This window comes from Rattus norvegicus, chromosome 3 (assembly GCF_021556685.1).
Source record: "Rattus norvegicus strain SHRSP/BbbUtx chromosome 3, alternate assembly SHRSP_T2T, whole genome shotgun sequence".
Lineage (NCBI taxonomy): Eukaryota > Metazoa > Chordata > Mammalia > Rodentia > Muridae > Rattus > Rattus norvegicus.
In genome coordinates, this window is record NC_141536.1 from 143,924,857 (window position 1) to 143,942,493 (window position 17,637).

Here is a 17,637-nt window from a genome sequence, read left to right on the forward strand (position 1 = left end):
CAACCTTATTCAAGGTACATGTCTTTGAAATTACTTCTTAATGTGCTGGTAACAGACTATATCTAGGACTTGGAAGATGGCTCAGGTGGTAAAATGCTTGCCCCATAAGGGCATACAGACCTGAGTTTGGAACCCCAGTTCTAACAAAGGCAGGGTGCACATCTGTAACCCTGCTGGAGGGTAGAGGCTGGCAGATCCCGAAAGCTCCTGGCTAGTGAGCCTACCTCGAGCAATAAGCTGGAGGGTTAGTGAGAGACCGCCTCAAAAGATAATGTGGTTAGGACTGTAACATGGCTCAGTGGGCAAAGGCGCTAGCTGTCAGGCCTAGTGACCTGAGTTCGGTCTGGCAGACCCACAGAGGTGGAAAGAGAGAAATGATTCCCACAAGCTGTCCCCATACTTCCACATGCATGCCCCACATCCACAAGTAACTAAACAACAGAGAATAAAAACAAAAGTAATAAAGCAGAGAAGCAATCAAGTAAGACACCAAAGTCAACCTCTGGTCTCCACATGCATACACACATACTTAAAGTCTACACACACCCAGAGAGTCAAGGGGTATCTTCAGCATGACAGAGCTGCCCCGGCTGAGCTAGGCTCTGAGTTTGATTCCTACCACCACATTCACAAAAAGGTGTGCGTGCAGACACATCAGCAGAGGTAATTTTTATACTTGGTAACTATTATAATGCAATTGCTTTTCTTTGTAATCCAATGTACTTTATTTTATGCAATTAAAAATATTACTTTGAGAGCGGTCCGTGTGTTTCACTAGATGCTACAGGGGCCATGGCACACATAAGACCAGACCTCTCTGCATTAGGAAGGCTCAGAAAAATTGTTATTGAATATACCTATTTAAAATCCTTTCAAGTTCTTTTGGCTAAAAGTCCTTTTTGTGCTTGGGATAAAACTAATACTGTACCATTACTACATCACTAACCTCTGAAACTCTTTTTCCCCCTCCAGAGATACAGCCTTGAAAGCAGCAGTCTCCTGCCTCAGCCTCCTGTGCCGAGATTATAGATGTGAGCCGCTGCACCTGGCCTCTAAAGCTTTTTGATTATGTGGGGCTCTAGACTGTTATTCCCTGCTATATCCATTTACCATGGGTTCCAGAACCTCCTAAGATATCAAAATCATTATATGAAGTGGTATAGTATCTGTATACCCCTATACCTGTAACAATATAAATGTCATGTAAACAGTTGTTATGCTATCCAGTTTAGGGAAGAATGACAAGCAAAAAAAAAAAAAGGTATATTTACACAGATGTAATTTTTTTAAAATGAATGCTTTCAATTCGTGGTTCATTGAAGCTGTAGATGCAAAACTCAGGGATATTAAAAGTCAACTATGTATCATATCCTGGTCTATTTAAACTTTGAATTCCCTATAATAACAGAACTTAAAGAGAACATGATGGAGAGCTTAGGGCTCTAACATTCTTTTTTTTTTTTTTTCCTTGTAGGCTTTTTATGGGTTTTTTTGCTGTGCAATAAACACTTAAAAGAGGAAGGGCATCTTTAACTCTACAAAGAGGTTCTTTGTTGATGCTTTTTTTTGTACCAATGAAGATCTAATAAATATCCAATAATTGATTATCTATAGTTTTTGTATCCCGCTCAGCCTTTGTACTGACATCTTGTTCAAACAAAACTTAACGGCTCTCTAGTATATGGTACCCCTTAGTAAAATCCTTTGAGGAAACGTGTTGAATGAGGAAGCAGTAGGCCCTTCTAGGAGCCCCAGTCACCAATATGTACTGTCTTGGGAGAGCAACTACCTTTCTATGTCTCAGGCTAAAATCACTACTTGATCTGAAATCATCCAAAGCCACTGTAGTTTTTCCATACTCATTCTTCACCATTCTAACTGGCTTCAACAAAACCTTTCAGATGACCTCTTCAGGTGACCCTGCTCTTTAAGCAGTGGCTGTCCCCTTCCAGGAAAGACACTTTGGGTCACCGCCCCCTAACAGTCGGATCCCTCCTTTTAAAGACAACTCCTTAAGTTGCTGGAGGTTCTCTCCTTTCCTAACCAGTTCCACTCTGTACCTTTTGCTGTCTGTCCAGCTCCTACATCCAACCCCCGCCACCCTTTCTTTCCTCATCAAGTTCTTCCCTTTTCCTGTTGCTGCCTCCAAACGGACTAGAGGCTCCTCAAAGGCTCCTCGGGGCTCAAAGGTCCTGAGACCCTTGGGAGTCATAAAGGCTGGCCATTCAGCGCCAGGACCTTTCCAGACTGATTCCCGCGTCAGTACCCCACTCCGATGTCCGTGTTCGCAACCCCCATTTCTAAGCAATCACCTCCTGTGCAGGCAAAGAACTATTCGAGCCCTGACAGCCAGGACTTAGCTCCCAAGCCGCCTCCCCTACCCCTGGGTATGACTCTGGGGTTCGGAGCACTGCGCACGGCCTAACCCAACTCCACCGCCCACCACCCCCTCAGCCCACCAACCCCAACGCGGGTCCCGTTCCCTCCCGGGGTCTTTTCTCCGCGCTCCAAGCCCCGACCTCACACCCCGATGTTGCCCGCAGCTGGGCTAGAGCGTCACCCAGCTCAGTCCCCCAGCCGCCCTGCACTCCCGCAGCGCCCCGACCCCGCGCCCCGCACCCTCCCCACCGCCACCCCGCCGCTCCCGCCCGCGCCCCGCCCGCAGGCCCGGAGCCCGCTCCCCAACATGGCGACGGGGACACGAGCGCGGCGGCGGGTGGGGCGGCTGCGGGCCCGGGCCGCACTCCGGCCGAGCTTGCACGGCCGCCCGGCGCCATCTTCGCGCGCCGGGCCCGGGCGGCGCCTCCTCCCCACGAAGCCAACCGGGCCCGGCCCGGGACGCCCGGCAGGCCCACCCCTTACGGGCCAGCGTCGCCGTCGCCTCACCTGAGCGCGGCCCCGGCCCTCCCGGGCGGGCCTCGCAGCGCCGGCCCGGGCCGTGCGTGCCCAGCGCCCTCGGCGCGTCCGTCCGCCCTTCCTCGTTGTGTGCCCGTCTGTCCGGCCGTCGGCGCCCGGCCGCCCGCAGCCCGACCCGGCAGGGCCTCAGGGAGCCGGTGGGGAGGGGGGGGGGATGGGCCGGACCGGGCCGGGGAGGGAGGGGGAGGGAAGGAGAGAGGGAGGGAGCGCGGCGGGGGCGGGGCGGGCCCGAGGGGCGGGGCCCTGCCCACGTGATCGGGCGTCCCCTGGCGCGCAAGGTGGAGCGCGCGAGCCGGAGAGCGAGCGAGCGAGCGAGCGAGCGTGCGAGCTCCGGTCCTGGGTCCGATCTTGGTTTGGTTAGACGTTCAGCGCAGTCCCAGCGGATGGTTGTGTATGCTGCGTACGTTAGTGCTCCGTGCCTCAGTTTGCTCATCTCAACTATGGGGATATCAGTGTTTCCAGGCGCAGAAGAAATGGGGAAAAGACTTGGAAAGCGTTTGTCACATCGGGGCTATAAATAATAGCCATTATTAGCATAGAGTCTAAGAACAGTGGCCATAAAGGTAACCTTTATTATTCTCCTAGAAATATTTCCCTACTCTGCCCCACCACTACCCTAGCAAACTCAGTAGGTGCTCACAAAATATAACTGTTGAGTGAACAAGTGTGGGCGGGTCACTGGCCTTTTCTTTTTTCCTCTCTTCCCCTCTTCCCCAAGTAGGGCCGGGCCTGGATTCACTTAAATCAGTTCTCATCACTTAGCTTCATGATTTTCTTTGCCCCTCTGAATCTCAGCCTCTTCCACTGTAAGGGAAGCCAGTGTTAGGACAGGTGGATTTTTTTTTTCTTTTTTCTTTTTTGCCAGAGGAGAGCGCGGATCGCAGTCCCCCACTACCACAAATTATGCAGTCGCTTTTCCTGCATTTGGGGAAATCGCAGGGGTCAACACATCCGGAGTGCAATGGATAAGCCTCGCCCTGGGAAAACCACCTTCGTGATCATGCTACCTCCCCTTCCAGGTAAGTGTGGGCAGGTGGATTCTTAATTCAGTTGTATCGTCTGTACTCTCATCTAAGAGAGGGCCTGTAATTCTTTCATTCCACAGATACTTTTTTTTTTTTTTTTGGTTCTTTTTTTCGGAGCTGGGGGCCGAACCCAGGGCCTTGCGCTCCACAGATACTTCTTGAACACACACTGTGCACTTAGACTAGTACAGGAAGCTACGCTAACCCCCAAGCTCCCAGTGTGCTCCAGCAATATTCCGCAGTCAGAAATCACTCTTTTACTAAAAATGACTCCACAAAATCTAGACTGGGGGGGGGGAGGAGGGAGAGAGAGAGAACTTTTTGAGAGGAGAAAGAGGACTGGGCCGGGAGGGGGGGCAAGTAAGGAAATGTGGAGCGAATATAAACATGATATACAAGTATGAAAATCATAATGAAGCCTATTAGTTACTTTCTAAGATGTATGTTTATGTATATGAGTGTTTTGACTGCATGTATGTATGCACACCACACATGTGCGTGCCAGCGCCTGTGGAGGTGTGAGATCTGCAGCCTGGAGTTACAGATGAGTTGAGAGCTGCCATGTGGGTGCTGGGAATGGAACCCTGGGTCCTCTAGTAGAGTGGTAGGCTACTGAGCCATCTCTCAAAATCTTTTTTTTTTTAATTAAAAACTCAGGCAGGCAAGATGGATTAATGGGTAAATGTACTTACCTACCATGCCTGACAACCTGAGTTTCGTCCCTGGAGCCCCACATGATGGAAGGAGAGAATGGACTCCCACACAATGTCTTCTGACCCCCGAGTGTGCGCATGCGTAAACACACTCAATTTTTTAAAAAATATTTTAATGCATATGGATTTTTTGCCTGTGTATATGTCTGTGCACCATGTGCATGCCTGGTCTCTGCCTGAGGAGGCCAGAAGAGGGTGTTGGATCCCTTGGAACTGCCATTACAGACAGTTATAAGCCACCATGTGGGTGCTGGGAACTAAACCATTGAACTATGCCATACAGCCAATTTTTTAATGTAGTAAAAATCTCGAAACCCATTCTAAATTCGCTGCTCTCAAGCTGAAAGACAAACAAATCTCCCTGATGCAGACACTGTGCCAGGCTTATTTCAAGTCCTCTTTCCTTCTCCCTGGCTCCCCTTGTACGTGCTGATCCCACTACCTGACATTCCCTCCTGTATAGAGACCTTTCCCTTCCCAGTGCTAACATGGCTACCTCATGGACATGGCCCTGATCTCTCCCTACACAGGCTACTCTTAGCAGTATGTACTTACCAACTGAGTATACAGTTGATCAATAAAATAAAAATCAAAATAGTTTATTTTCTTTGCCACCAGACTGGCCTTATTACGTTGGCTTTTGTTTCCCTGGTAAATAAATAGCACACTGTCGATAGTGAATATTTACGTGGATTCTACATGCTGTTCTGTATTCGAGGCTCACGACCTTAAAAAGATGGAGAACCGGGGCTGGGGATTTAGCTCAGTGGTAGAGCGCTTACCTAGGAAGCGCAAGGCCCTGGGTTCGGTCCCCAGCTCCGAAAAAAAGAACCAAAAAAAAAAAAAAAAAAAAAGATGGAGAACCACAGGCAAGCCACTATGTAGCCGTGGGTGGCCCAGAACTCAGAGATCCACCTGCCTCTGCCTCCTGAGTGCTGGGATTAAAAGCATGGACCACCCCTCCACAAGCCTTTCCTTTTTTATTCTGGTATGTTAACCTTATGACATAAGGGGATGAGATTTTCATACCCAAGTCTATTGAACTTTGCCCTTTTTACTCTATGTTATACTGTCCTGTACACCACCTTCCTTTCCCTGGCCCTTTCCTCTTCCCTGCTCTTTATTTCTTAATTTGTGTTAACTTTAACATGCATGTGTCTAGGGAGAGGGTGTATGTGCCTCTGTGTGTGTGTGTGTGTGTGTGTGTGTGTGTGTGTCTGTGTGTCTGTGTGTGTCTGTGTGTGTGTTGGCAGGGGTGAAGGGAAGTGCCTGCAGAATCTAGAAGAGGGCTTCAAATCCCCTAGAGCAGTTGAACTTAGGTCTCCTGCTTTTAACAGGTGTGCACCATCCCCATCCCCTATTTTTATTTTTTGAACTAGAATATTTACATATTCCCGGCTAGCCTGGAACATGCTGGTCCCAAACTCACAGAGATCTGGCTGCCTCTGCCTCTCAAGTATTGGAATTAAAAGTGTACTTCTATGTCCAGTTGATTTCATTCTTTTGTTTGTTTTGAGACAAACGTTCTCTGTGTAGCTCTGACTGTCCTGGAACCCACCTTATAGACCATTCTGGCCCCTGGCCTTGAACTCAGAGATCCACCTGCTCCTGCTTCCCAAGTGCTGGGAGTAAAGGTGTGGGCCACCACTACCCAGATGATGTCATCCTTTTTTGGCTAACTAATATTTACGTATGCATGTACATCAGCTTCTCCATCCATTGATGGGTGTATAGGCTGATTGCATAAGTTGGCTGTTGTGAATAATACCACAGTAAGCTTGAGTGTGTGGGCATTTCTGATGTATATTAACTTAGATCCTTTTCGGTGTGTTCCATGAGAACGGTATATCTGGATCATATGGTAGCCCTGTTTTTAATTGAGGAATATTCATATTAATTTCCGTGATGACTAGATTACTTTGTTTTCATTTTATAAAAAGTTATAATTTCTACCCAATAAAATACAAAAATCTTACACATGCACATGGTGGGGGTGGGGGTGCTGGAAGCTTGAACTCGGGGCCTTGCACATACTAGACAAAGACTTTCCTGCTAGGTAATATCCCTGGTCCACCTAGTAAGTCTTTAACTTATGTTCCTGTGGCACCACCACTCACTCAGATCAAGTTGCAGATTAGTTAACCCAGAAAGTCCCCTTCTGTTCCCTTCCAGTGAATGCCTGTCTCGTCAGAGGTAAGAATCATCCTGATTTCTAGCATTAAACTTATTTTGTCAGTTCTTGAATGACTGGTAAACAGAGTATATGACAGGTATCCTTTTGCGTTAGCCTGAAACTGGGACACACCAAAAGGATCACTTGTGTTTATGATGTGGTGAGTAAACTGCATGGCTAATCGATCTGAATTTGCAGAGATGGGGTCCTGACACGGACGGGGTCGCCAACAGTTAGGAATGACATCATCTACACACCTCCCAGCTCCACAAAAACTCTCAGAGACGTGAGAACTCTGAAAGGTTCCAGAAACTCAGTAACAGGAATCCCATTTTTCTAAACAACTTGAAAACTGGGTGAAAGACTTGACTATGGACCTCCTGCCTCTGAAGAAAACAATTCAAATGGCGAATAAGAGCATGGAAACCTTTCACTCGAGTAACAATCAGGGAAGGCAAATCAAAATCACAAGGGAGGGTCTGGGTCAACATTCATGGAAAACTCGAGCATAGGGGCTCAAGTTAACTTTGCAGTACCTGTAATCCTAGTGTTGGAGCGCAGAAAGGCAGTTCCCAGGAGGTGGTGTTGCTTGCCTTTAACTCTGAGTTCCAGGACAGCTTGGTCTACAGAGTGAGTTCCAGGACAGCCAGAGCTAGAGAAACCCATTCTCAAAAAAATAAACAAACAAACAAAAATCTAGTTTTGAGTTTTGCAGAGTGCGTTCCAGGTTCAGAGAGAAACTGTCTTTAAAAAAAAAAAAGATAGTGATAAAGAAAGAAACCTAACCCAACTTCTACCCTACACACACACACACACACACACACACACACACACACACACACACACTCATGTGCACGCATAGTGCACATGCACACAAATGCCCATTACACAAGTGTATGTGTGCAGACAGTCACAATGAGAAGCTGAGGCTGGGAATACAGCTTGCTTGGTGGAGCTCTTGCCTGACATGCATAAAGGAGGCTCTGGGGTTGATCCCCAGGGCCACAGGAATACTCGTAATCCCAGTACTCAGGAAGTGGAGGCAGAAGAACCAGAAATTCAAGGTCAGCCTCAGCTATACAGTGAGTTAGCCTGGGCTACATGAGATCCTGACTCAAAAGGGCAGAGGGAGGCAGAAAAGAACTATTGGCAAGAGCATGGAGGAATTGGAAGCCTTGTGTATTACTAGTGGGACTGTGACTGTGGAAAGTAGCCTACAGTTCCTGAAAAAAGTTAAACATGAGATCGCCACATAAGCCAGTGCTTCCATCCAACTTAAGGTATTTAAATTGAAAATATTTCTGTATAGCCATGTTCACAGTTGTTCATGACAACCAAAAAAGTGATCACAGGTGTGCCCTCCATTTCCAGAGTGAAGTTCATTCCAGAGGTAGCCAGGTTAACAACCAAGAACAGCCATCACAAGTGGTATATTTTATATACACACCACACACACAGAACCCAAGCCATCATTCATGCCTACTTTTAAGATGGTAGCAATGTGTAGCACTGGCTGGCCTGGAACCCAAAGAGCTCTGCTTGTCTCCGCCCCCGAGTGCTGGAATAAAGGTGTTGACCGCCACTCCTGGCACCAACTCACTTTTAAATATTGTATTATTATTTCAATTATGTGTATATTTGTGTGTGTGTGTCTGTCTGTTTGTCTGTCTGTCTGTGTGTGTGTGTGTGTGTGTGTATGTGTGTGTGTGTGTGTGTGTGTGTGTGAGCGAGTGAGTGAAAAAGAGAGTGCAGTGCTCACAGAGGCCTAAAGAGGGCATCACAATTGCTGTCACAGGATGAGGGTGCTGGGTTCTAACTCTGGTTCTCTGAAGAATAATTCACATTCCTCACTGCCCGGCCATCTTTTCAGCCCCCATCCTTCCATTTAAAAATGAAAATGAAATGTTTCAAAATTGCACTTTAAAATTTTATTTTGCATAAGTATGTCAGTATGTTTGTGGGTATGCTTATACAGAAGTATGTGTGTAGAGGTCAGAGGACAACTTTGTGGAATTGGTTCTCTCGTCCCACCACGTGGGTTCCAGAGAGCAGATTCAGGTTGTCAAGCTTGGTGGGGGGGCACCTTTACCCACGGAGCCATTTCATCAGCCCCTAGTTTTATGTTTTTGTACTGAGAATCTCATGGAGTTCACACTAAGCCAGGTAACTGAGGACGACCTTGAACTTCTGATCCTCCTGCATCCACTTGAGCACTGGGATTACAGGCCTGAGCCACCTTGCCTGGTTTTGATCATCTCATTTTTACGTTGCTGTCCATCTCCTTAACCTAGAGCTCGTGGGTTTCCAAGGATGTTCAAGTATGCAGGGAGTGGAGGAGACAGGGAGCCACTGGGCATCTGGAAAGGTAGCAGGATTGTAGGCCATAGACGTACCCCTTCCTTGAGGGGAGGCAACACAGGAACAGAAGCAGGCCAGGATAATCTACGAGGATGGTTTCAAGTTTGGAACTGAAGCCAAAGCACTGAGTCTAAGTCTAGCTCTGCTGCTTATTGGCTGTGTGATCTTGGGCAGACCCAAGCTCCTTGTACAGACGAGGAAACCAGAACCAAAGGAGAGAAATACTTTGTCTCTGAGGGCCCAGAGGATTTCTCTCTATCTCGTTTGTGTATGTGTGTGTGTGAACGTGTGTGCAAGTGTGTTCAGGCTAGAGGCTGATGACAGTATCCTCTTGGTCGCTGTCTACCTTCATTTTTGAAAAAAAATAATGTATTTATTTATATTTTATGTGCACTTGTGTTTTGCTTGCATGTATATCTCTATGGGGGATTCAGATCTTGGAGTTACAGACAGCTAGCTGTGAGCTGCCATGTGGATGCTGGGAATTGAATCTTGGTTCTCTGGAAGAGCAGGCAGTGCTCTTAACCACTGAGTCACCTCTCTAGGTTCTGTGCACACATAATATATTTATGTGTATTTGTGTTACATGTGAGAATGTGGATGCATGCATGTCACGGTGCACATGTAGAAGCCAGCAGACAACTTTCTGAAGTCATCTTAGATCCCCTTACATTTTGGGTTCCAGGGATCTAACTCAGGCTGACCTTATTCATGGGAGGCCTCTCATTGAACCTGGAACTCACTGGCCTAGCTGGGTTGATTGGCCTCCCTGGTGCCAGAATTACATGGGTGCAGCTTCTTAAGTAAGGGGATCCAGGTTATTTCTCCATGTTTACATAGCAAGCACCTCCCCAGCCCTTTGTTTTTAAATCCGTACATGACTTTTGTTTTGCATCTCTAACAGACTGTAAGCTTCTGACTCAGGGCAAAGGAAGCAAAAATCTAAGGACTAGAGATATGGGTCAATGGTTAAGAGCATGACAGTTCTTGCACAGGGCCCATGTTCGTTTCCTAGTACCCATGTGGGTGGCTCACAGCTGCCCGAATGTGTACACACATAATTAACATATAATTGTTATGTATATGCACATGATTAAAATAATAAAGAAAGAGCAAATCAATTGTTCGTTGATATAAATGGTTTGATGTCATATGAGTATACAAATGGACTTCAGATTTGTAGTAGTGAGATGGTTAGTGGATGTTAAATGTGGTTTTGTTTTCTGCCTTTTCCCTTGGGGTGGCCAGACACTGCTATACACCAGGTCAGGAAGGATGGAGTGAAGTCTGGAACGGGTGGGTTAGCAGGATCCTAGTCAGGCAGTGAATGCGGGGTGGGGTTGGGGGGCTGAGGGGCTATGCTTCTCCACAGATTTTAGTGTTAACAGCTCTCTTAGATAGTATTCCATGAAAAGCTTTTGTGCATTCACTTTATTTGAGGGTGAATCAAGGGCTATACATATGACTCTTGGAGAGTGGGAAGGGGTTCTTCTTAGGGTGAAGTTTCATTGGCTGGGGCTCAAGGTTTGGGGATACCTCATTTTCATGGTGAGGCGTTCCAAGACATTGAACCTGTAATTTTGCCAAGGACTAGGTGACATCGTTAGGTAGAAGACTGGAGGTCAGGCTCACCAGATCAGGCAGAGAAGGGGAAGCTCCTACTAAGATAAGGGGATCCTCCATTTTGCGAGGAGCTCAGTCAGGAAAGCTGTCTACACATGGTAGACTACAGCCTTAGTAGTGAGGTGCAACAATCAAACAGAGAAGTTGAGCTGGTACCCAGCTAGAGGCTTCACCACTACTGACCTGCCCCTATGGTGCTGGAGGTTAACCTTGCAGGCTACAGTGGGAAAAGGTAATCACTAACCCAGCTATAAACCAACAGTGGGACCTGCCTGCAAGGCACGCTGGCACAATAACGGCACACATATCGTGGGAGTAACCAACCACTCTCTGATTGGATTTAAGGCCCACCCCATTAGATGGAAACCAGGCCTGACACGCCTTGGATGGCCAAGAACTGAGACTGGACAGGCCACGGACCTATGCCTCACTCAGCCTCCATCAGAGCAGCTCACAGTAGATGGGAACTTACACAGAGACCTACAGCTTGACAATGTACAGTGAGTGAGAGATATTGGAACACTCAGTACTAAATGGCATATCAGGGACCTATGCAGAAGAGGAGGTGGGAATATTTTAGAGGCAGAGGTGACAGATGACTCCAAGGAAACAGTTACCTCTGGATACAATAGGACCAATGCACAGCTAAACTCACAGAGACTATGGCAGCACACACAGGGCCTGTACAGGATTCAAGCTAGACAGAGTTCCAGAATGACAGGGGGAAGTGGACACTGGCTCCTACCCCTAACCAAGAAGCTATCTGCAATTGGTACCTGCTTGCAAAGGAAAAAACAGTCTTCTAAAATGGAGCCCAGCCAGTTGTGGTGGCACACGCCGTTAGGAATTGCTGAAGGAGGCAGAGGCAGGAGTTCGAGGCCAGCCTGAGCTACACATTGGGGTTGGGGATTTAGCTCAGCGGTAGAGCGCTTGCCTAGCAAGCGCAAGGCCCTGGGTTCGGTCCCCAGCTCCGAAAAAAAGAAAAAGAAAAAAGAAAAAAGGAGCCCATTAACCACAACTCAGAGGAGGTTCCATTCCAGGAGTAGATGTCCAACACAAATAAATTGAACAGTATCTTTGTAGACTTTTTTTAGATTTATTTATTTTATTTATAGATGAGCCATCATGTGGTTGCTGGGAATTGAACTCAGGACCTCTGAAAGAGTAGTCAGTGCTCTTAACCACTGAGCCATCTCTCCAGCCCCTTTGTAGACTTTTTGTTTCACATGACTTTGACTTTTTTTGTCTTATTGCCCTTTTGCCTGTATATTTTGGCTTCTTGTGTGTGTGTGTGTGTGTCTTTGATTTTGATTTCCAGAGTGGGGGGAGGGAGGGAGGGAGGGAGGGAGGGAGGGAGGGAGGGAGGGAGGGAGAGAGAGAGAGAGAGAGAGAGAGAGAGAGAGAGCGCAAATGGGTGGGTAAGGAAGTGAGGAGGATCTGGAAGGAGTTGGGAGAGGAGAAAGGCATCATCAGAATATATTGTATGAACTTTTTTAATCAGAAAACTGACAAACAAATGAGGTAAAACAAACCCAGTACTGTAGCATCAGATTAAAAGTAATGGTGCACACTTCTGATCTCAGCACTTGGGAGGCAGAAGCAGGAGAATTGCTCAGTGTGGTTGAGAGGGGAGGGGGAAGATAGGGAGAAGGAGAGGGAGACCAGGACAAAAACAAGTTTGGCTGAGCATAGTGGCACAAGCTCAAAAAGAGTTGGAACTTGGGATTTAATTGGGAACATACAAGAAGAACTGGTAATGGCCACCAACAATAGATCTAACCAACAAAGGGGATCGGATTATCAACACCCCACTGTTTTCAGGGTTCATCACAAAATGGCCAATGACTAGGCTGACACGTTTAGTTGGGTAAGCAGTCCCACAGGGGCACATCACATCTCAGTGGGCGCCATTCACTGGGCAAACATTGTACTGTGCAAATTCATTGATTGTTGACCAGTAGGTGGCAGGAAAGTGCCTTGATACACAGACAAATGGAGGGGCTCCTCCTTAAGAGAAGCAATATTTAGTATAAAGTTTATTCTATAAATGCTTACCATGGGCAAGCTGGCTTGTTCTTCAGAAAGACTTAAAGTGGAAGAACTAGACTCATAAATACACACCTGGGGAAAACTGAACAGCATCAAGAAGTGATCTCCCTAATTCAGATCTCAGATCTTAGTAGTCAAAGCGCTGTTTTCAAAACATTCTGAAATTTTAAAACTAAAAAAAAAAAAAGTTTTTTCATTTCACATATATGAGGGTTTTCCCTGCATGTATGTACTTGAACCTCATACATGTAGTGTCCATGGAGGCCAGATGAGGGCATCAAATTCATTGGAATTGGAAGTACAGATAGGAGACTGTGTGGGTGCTGGGAACCAAATCCAGGTCCTCAGCAAGAACAGCCAGTCCTCTGTCCCCGTGAGCCATCTCTCCAGTTCCCTGAAAATTTAAAACTTCAGACAGCAATAACACACACACACACATACACACACACACACACACACACACACACACACACACACACGGAGAAAGAGAGAGAGACAGACAGACAGAGAGACAGAGAGAGAGACAGAGAGAGACAGAGAGAGAGACAGACAGAGAGACAGAGAGAGAGACAGAGAGACAGAGAGAAAGAGAGAGAGTGATTGCTGAGCTTCCCTTTCAGGTGAATGGTGTTCTCACTCCACAGACTAAGCCTGACCAGAGTGAAGCTTTACACACTGTCAATGGAGCCACACAGAATGCAGATTTTGAATCTGGCTTCTATAGCTGTGTTTACATTTTTGAGATTCATCTACATTATTGCACATATTTGTAGTTTATTCCATCTGGTTGCTGGGTAGCGTTTCCTCTGTGACTATTTTATGGTTTATCTGCTCTGCTGCTGCTAACTGCATTTATGGTTTTACTGTAAGGGTAGTTTTGGATCGTGTTGTCTCTTGTTCTTAAGACAGGGTCTCACTATGTATCTGTGACTGTCCCAGAACTTACTATGTAGTCCAGACTGGCCTCAAACTTACAAAGACACACCAGCCTCTGCTTCTTAGGAGCTGGGAGGAATGTCTGTCCCACTGTTTTTTGGTTTTTTTGGGGGGGGGGTAAGAATGTCCTAAGCAGTATCTGTCAGTCTTGTTTGTTTCTCTTAGAAACACAGCCTCTCTGTGTAGCTCTGGCTATCCTGGAACTTTCTATGAAGACCAGACTGGCCTCAAATTCACAGAAATCCACTTGCCTCTGCCTCCTAAGTGCTGGCTGTTTGTTGTTTTTTTAAGAGTCTGTCTTTATCTTGTGTGTATCAGTGTTTTGCTTATGTGTAGTGTACACTGTGTATGCAGTACCTGTGGAGGCCCAAAGAGAGCATCTTATTCCCCAAAGCTGGGGACAAAGAAAAGCTAGGAACCAAACTCAGGTCCTTCGCTAGAGCAGCAAATGCTCATAATGACCCCCTTCAGCCCCAGCGTTGTTAAAGCTTGTTGAGTGGCTGTTCTATCATCTATTGACAATGGAGAGCTGAAGGATTTGCTACCATTAAATTGTCCATTCCTCCCTTCATTTCTGTACGTTCCCGATTCATCATTTTAATGTTATGTATTTCTTTGACAGTTTTATCAATGCAATGCATATAATGAATTTTAAGTTCCTTTGTGCCCTGTTCCTCTTTGTCGTGCCACATCCTTCTCCAACTGAAGACTGTCTTCCCAACAAATCCTTGCCTTGAACCCAGGCCTTTCCTTGTGTGGGATCCACTGAGTTTAATTAACCTCTCACCATGTGTGAGCATGGGCGTGGGGTTGCTTCGTGTTTTTACACTTCTTATTGGTGTGTGAGTTGGGTGTGGCACATGCACGTGAGTGTCCAGGTTTGTGTGCACATGCATATGTGCATGCAGAGGCCAGGGGGAAGACTGTCGGTGTCATCTTCCTCTCTTCTTCATTGTATTCCTGTCACTACGTCAGAAGTTCACTGTTCTGGTTAGACTGACCAGTGAGCACCCAGGTCCACCTGTCCCTACCTCCCAATGCTGGGTGTGTAGGTCTGCGTAGCCACGCCCAACATTTTACACAACTTCTGAGAATTCAACCCCAGGTCCTCATGCCTGCACAGCAAGCGTTCTTATCCACTGACCTGTCTCCCCAGACCTATCCTTCATGTTTTTGACTGTTAGTAGAATGTGAGTATGTTTATATTTGTCTGGCCAGTTGATTCTAAGTGACTTTTTGTTTTACAATCTATTGTGTCTGAGTCCAATAACCCTAGTTCCCTCTCTCCTCCCCTCTGCCTCTTATTTTATTGAGATAGTATTTCATTCTGTAGCCCAGGGTGGCCTGGAGATCACTTTGTAGTACAAGCCGGCTTTGAACTCTGTGTGATTCCCCTGCCGCAGTCTCTGGAGTGTTGAGATTATAGCCATGCACACCAAACCTGGCTCTCCAGGCTTTCTCCCTTTTAAAAAATTATGTGTATTGGTATTTTGCATGTGTACATGTCTGTGGTGATGTCTCGTTCAGGCAAAAGCAAAGAGTAGGAGCCCCTGGAACTGGAATTACAGAGGGTTGGGAACTACCATGTGGGTACTGGGAATCAAACTGGTGTCCTCTAGAAGAGCAGATGTGTAGCTAACCATTAGGCTATCCCTCCAGCCCTCTTTCTCCTTTCTTCTCCCTTCCTTCCTTTTTATTTCTTTCTATTTATTTTTGTGACGAGGCCTCACTACATAGCCCTGGCTGGCCCAGAACTTGCTGTGTAGGCCAGCTTGGACTCAAACTCCCAGAAATCTACTTACTTATGCTTCACAAACGCTGGGACTAAAAGCATGCACCACCATGCCAGACTTCTAGAACTTTTACATTCTATTTACATGAGATATTTTCCCTCATTCTTCATTTCCAACCTATTTGTATCTTTGAGTGTGAAGTGTATCTTTTCATAAACATTGAACTGTTGGCTATTATTTTTATCTCCAGTGTGATGTGGTTTCTTGATCAGATTGTTTTATCCTTTAAAGTTATTGTTTTGTACTGCTGGGGTTTGAACCCAGGACTTCATGCACACTAGACATGCTCTACAACAGAGCCACATTCTTGGTCCCATTCCCATTTATGTATTGACTTCTTGAATCTTTTTCGTTTTGTTTTGTTTTGAAGACAGGGATTCTCTACATAACCTTGGCTGTCCTGGAACTCATTCTGTAGACCAGGTTGGCCTCAAACTCACTGAGATCCACCTGCCTCTGACTCTCTAGAATGCTGGGATTAAAGGTATACAACACTACCACCAACTATTTCTTGAATCTTTTAATAATGTATTTGGCCCAGATTATTTTCTTTCTTTTATGGAAATATTCTGAATTACAAGAAGATATGTAAGGATAAGGCCAGTAATTGACTAGTGCAAAAATGATCATTTAAAACTCTCCCTGCTATTGAGCAAGGGGCTGGAGATCCTCTAAGAGCTGACCACGGTTGGTAGTGATCAACTAGCATGTACAAAACCCTAAGTTAGTTCCCAGCACCACAGAAACCAGGCATGGTAACACATGACTGTAACCTAAGATCTTGAGAGGTAGAGGCAAGAGGACAGAAATTCAAGGTCACCCTCAGCTGCACAGTAAATCTGAGGCCCCTGTCAAAGAAAACGGTAAAGGAAATTCCAAAAAAAAAAAAAAATATTGAGGAAGTACTTTTAACTTTATGTGAGGCCTGAGACATTCTTCAAAATACCAAGTTTCTTATCTCATTTTATAGTCAAAGTCATATTCTTCACAGGAGGCAAATTTTCCAGTGTTCCTTATGCTATCACAAGATAGTAACAGTCTAAATAAATTAAAAGTGACTAGGAACAAGTCTCAGACAGCACTGGCCTTGTCTTTTTCAGTCTCCAGCGCCTTGGGCCATGCATGACAGAGTAAACATATAATACATTTCGTGGAATAAAATTTAGCCTCTCGGGCTGGAGAGATGGCTCAGCAGTTAAGAGCTCTGACTGCTCTTCCAGAGGTCCTGAGATCAAATCCCAGCAATCACATGGTGGCTCACAACCATCTGTAATGGGATCTGATGTCCTCTTCTGGTGTATCTAAAGACAGCTACTTATATACATAAATTAAAATAAATCTTTTTTAAAAAATTTAGCCCCTCCCTCCTTCCCTCCCTCCCTCCCCCTCTCTGGTTTTGCTGAGACAGTTTCTCTGTGTAACCATGGCTGTCTCAGAATTCAACTGTAGGCTAGGCAGGCCTTTGACTCGGAGATCAGCCTGCCTCTGCCTCCTGAGTGCTGAGATTAAAGGCTTTCCCACCACTGCCCAGCCCAGATTGGCCTTGAAATTATGATCCTTCTGTGCCGGTCTTCCCTGCACTAGGACAGTACTGAAACAGACTTCTAAGTCATCAGAATCTAGTATTTAAGAGTCTTAGCTGGATGCAGTGTCCCATGCCTACAATCCAAGTTCTTGGGAGGCGATGGCAGAGGATTCTCACAGCCAGAGGAGGAAGGAAAAGGATGGCAGAATTCTCACAGCCAGAGGAGGATTCTCACAGCCAGAGGAGGAAGGAAAAGGTGGCAATTATGAAATATAGTTCCACTTTTACTATTTAAACATAATCTATAGGGCTGGAGAGATGGCTCAATGGTTTAGAGCACTGGCTGCTCTTCCAAAGGTTATGAGTTCAATTCCCAGTAACCACATGGTGGCTCGCAACCATCTGAAATGAGATCCGATGTCCTTGTCTGATGTGTCAAGGACAGCAGCGTACTCATATACATGAAATAAATAAATAAATAAATCTTAAAAAAAAACATTAAACATAATCTATAAATGTGCAGAAA

The 17,637-nt window shown here is 46.1% G+C and overlaps 1 protein-coding gene, 1 long non-coding RNA gene and 1 other non-coding gene across 22 annotated transcripts in view; 1 reads left to right on the forward strand and 2 right to left on the reverse strand.

The window, feature by feature from the left end:
• Ncoa6 (nuclear receptor coactivator 6) overlaps positions 1-3,055 on the reverse strand; it is a 70,713-nt gene extending 67,658 nt beyond the window's left edge. For 18 of the 20 annotated variants that reach the window (XR_015680418.1, XM_087646619.1, XM_087646605.1 and 15 more), the window contains exon 1: positions 2,887-3,055. The gene's annotated coding sequence lies outside the window, so the exon portion shown is untranslated. 20 annotated transcript variants of the gene reach the window in all.
• Positions 3,056-3,210: 155 nt separating this feature from the next.
• Positions 3,211-8,422, forward strand: LOC147995767 (uncharacterized). The gene is made up of 3 exons (XR_015684736.1): positions 3,211-3,479; positions 3,782-3,935; positions 7,026-8,422. It is a non-coding gene; the product is annotated as an uncharacterized LOC147995767 (long non-coding RNA).
• LOC120102001 (U1 spliceosomal RNA) lies at positions 3,779-3,943 on the reverse strand. Its single transcript, XR_015685037.1, has one exon. It is a non-coding gene; the product is annotated as a U1 spliceosomal RNA (small nuclear RNA).
• Positions 8,423-17,637: the final 9,215 nt, after the last annotated feature.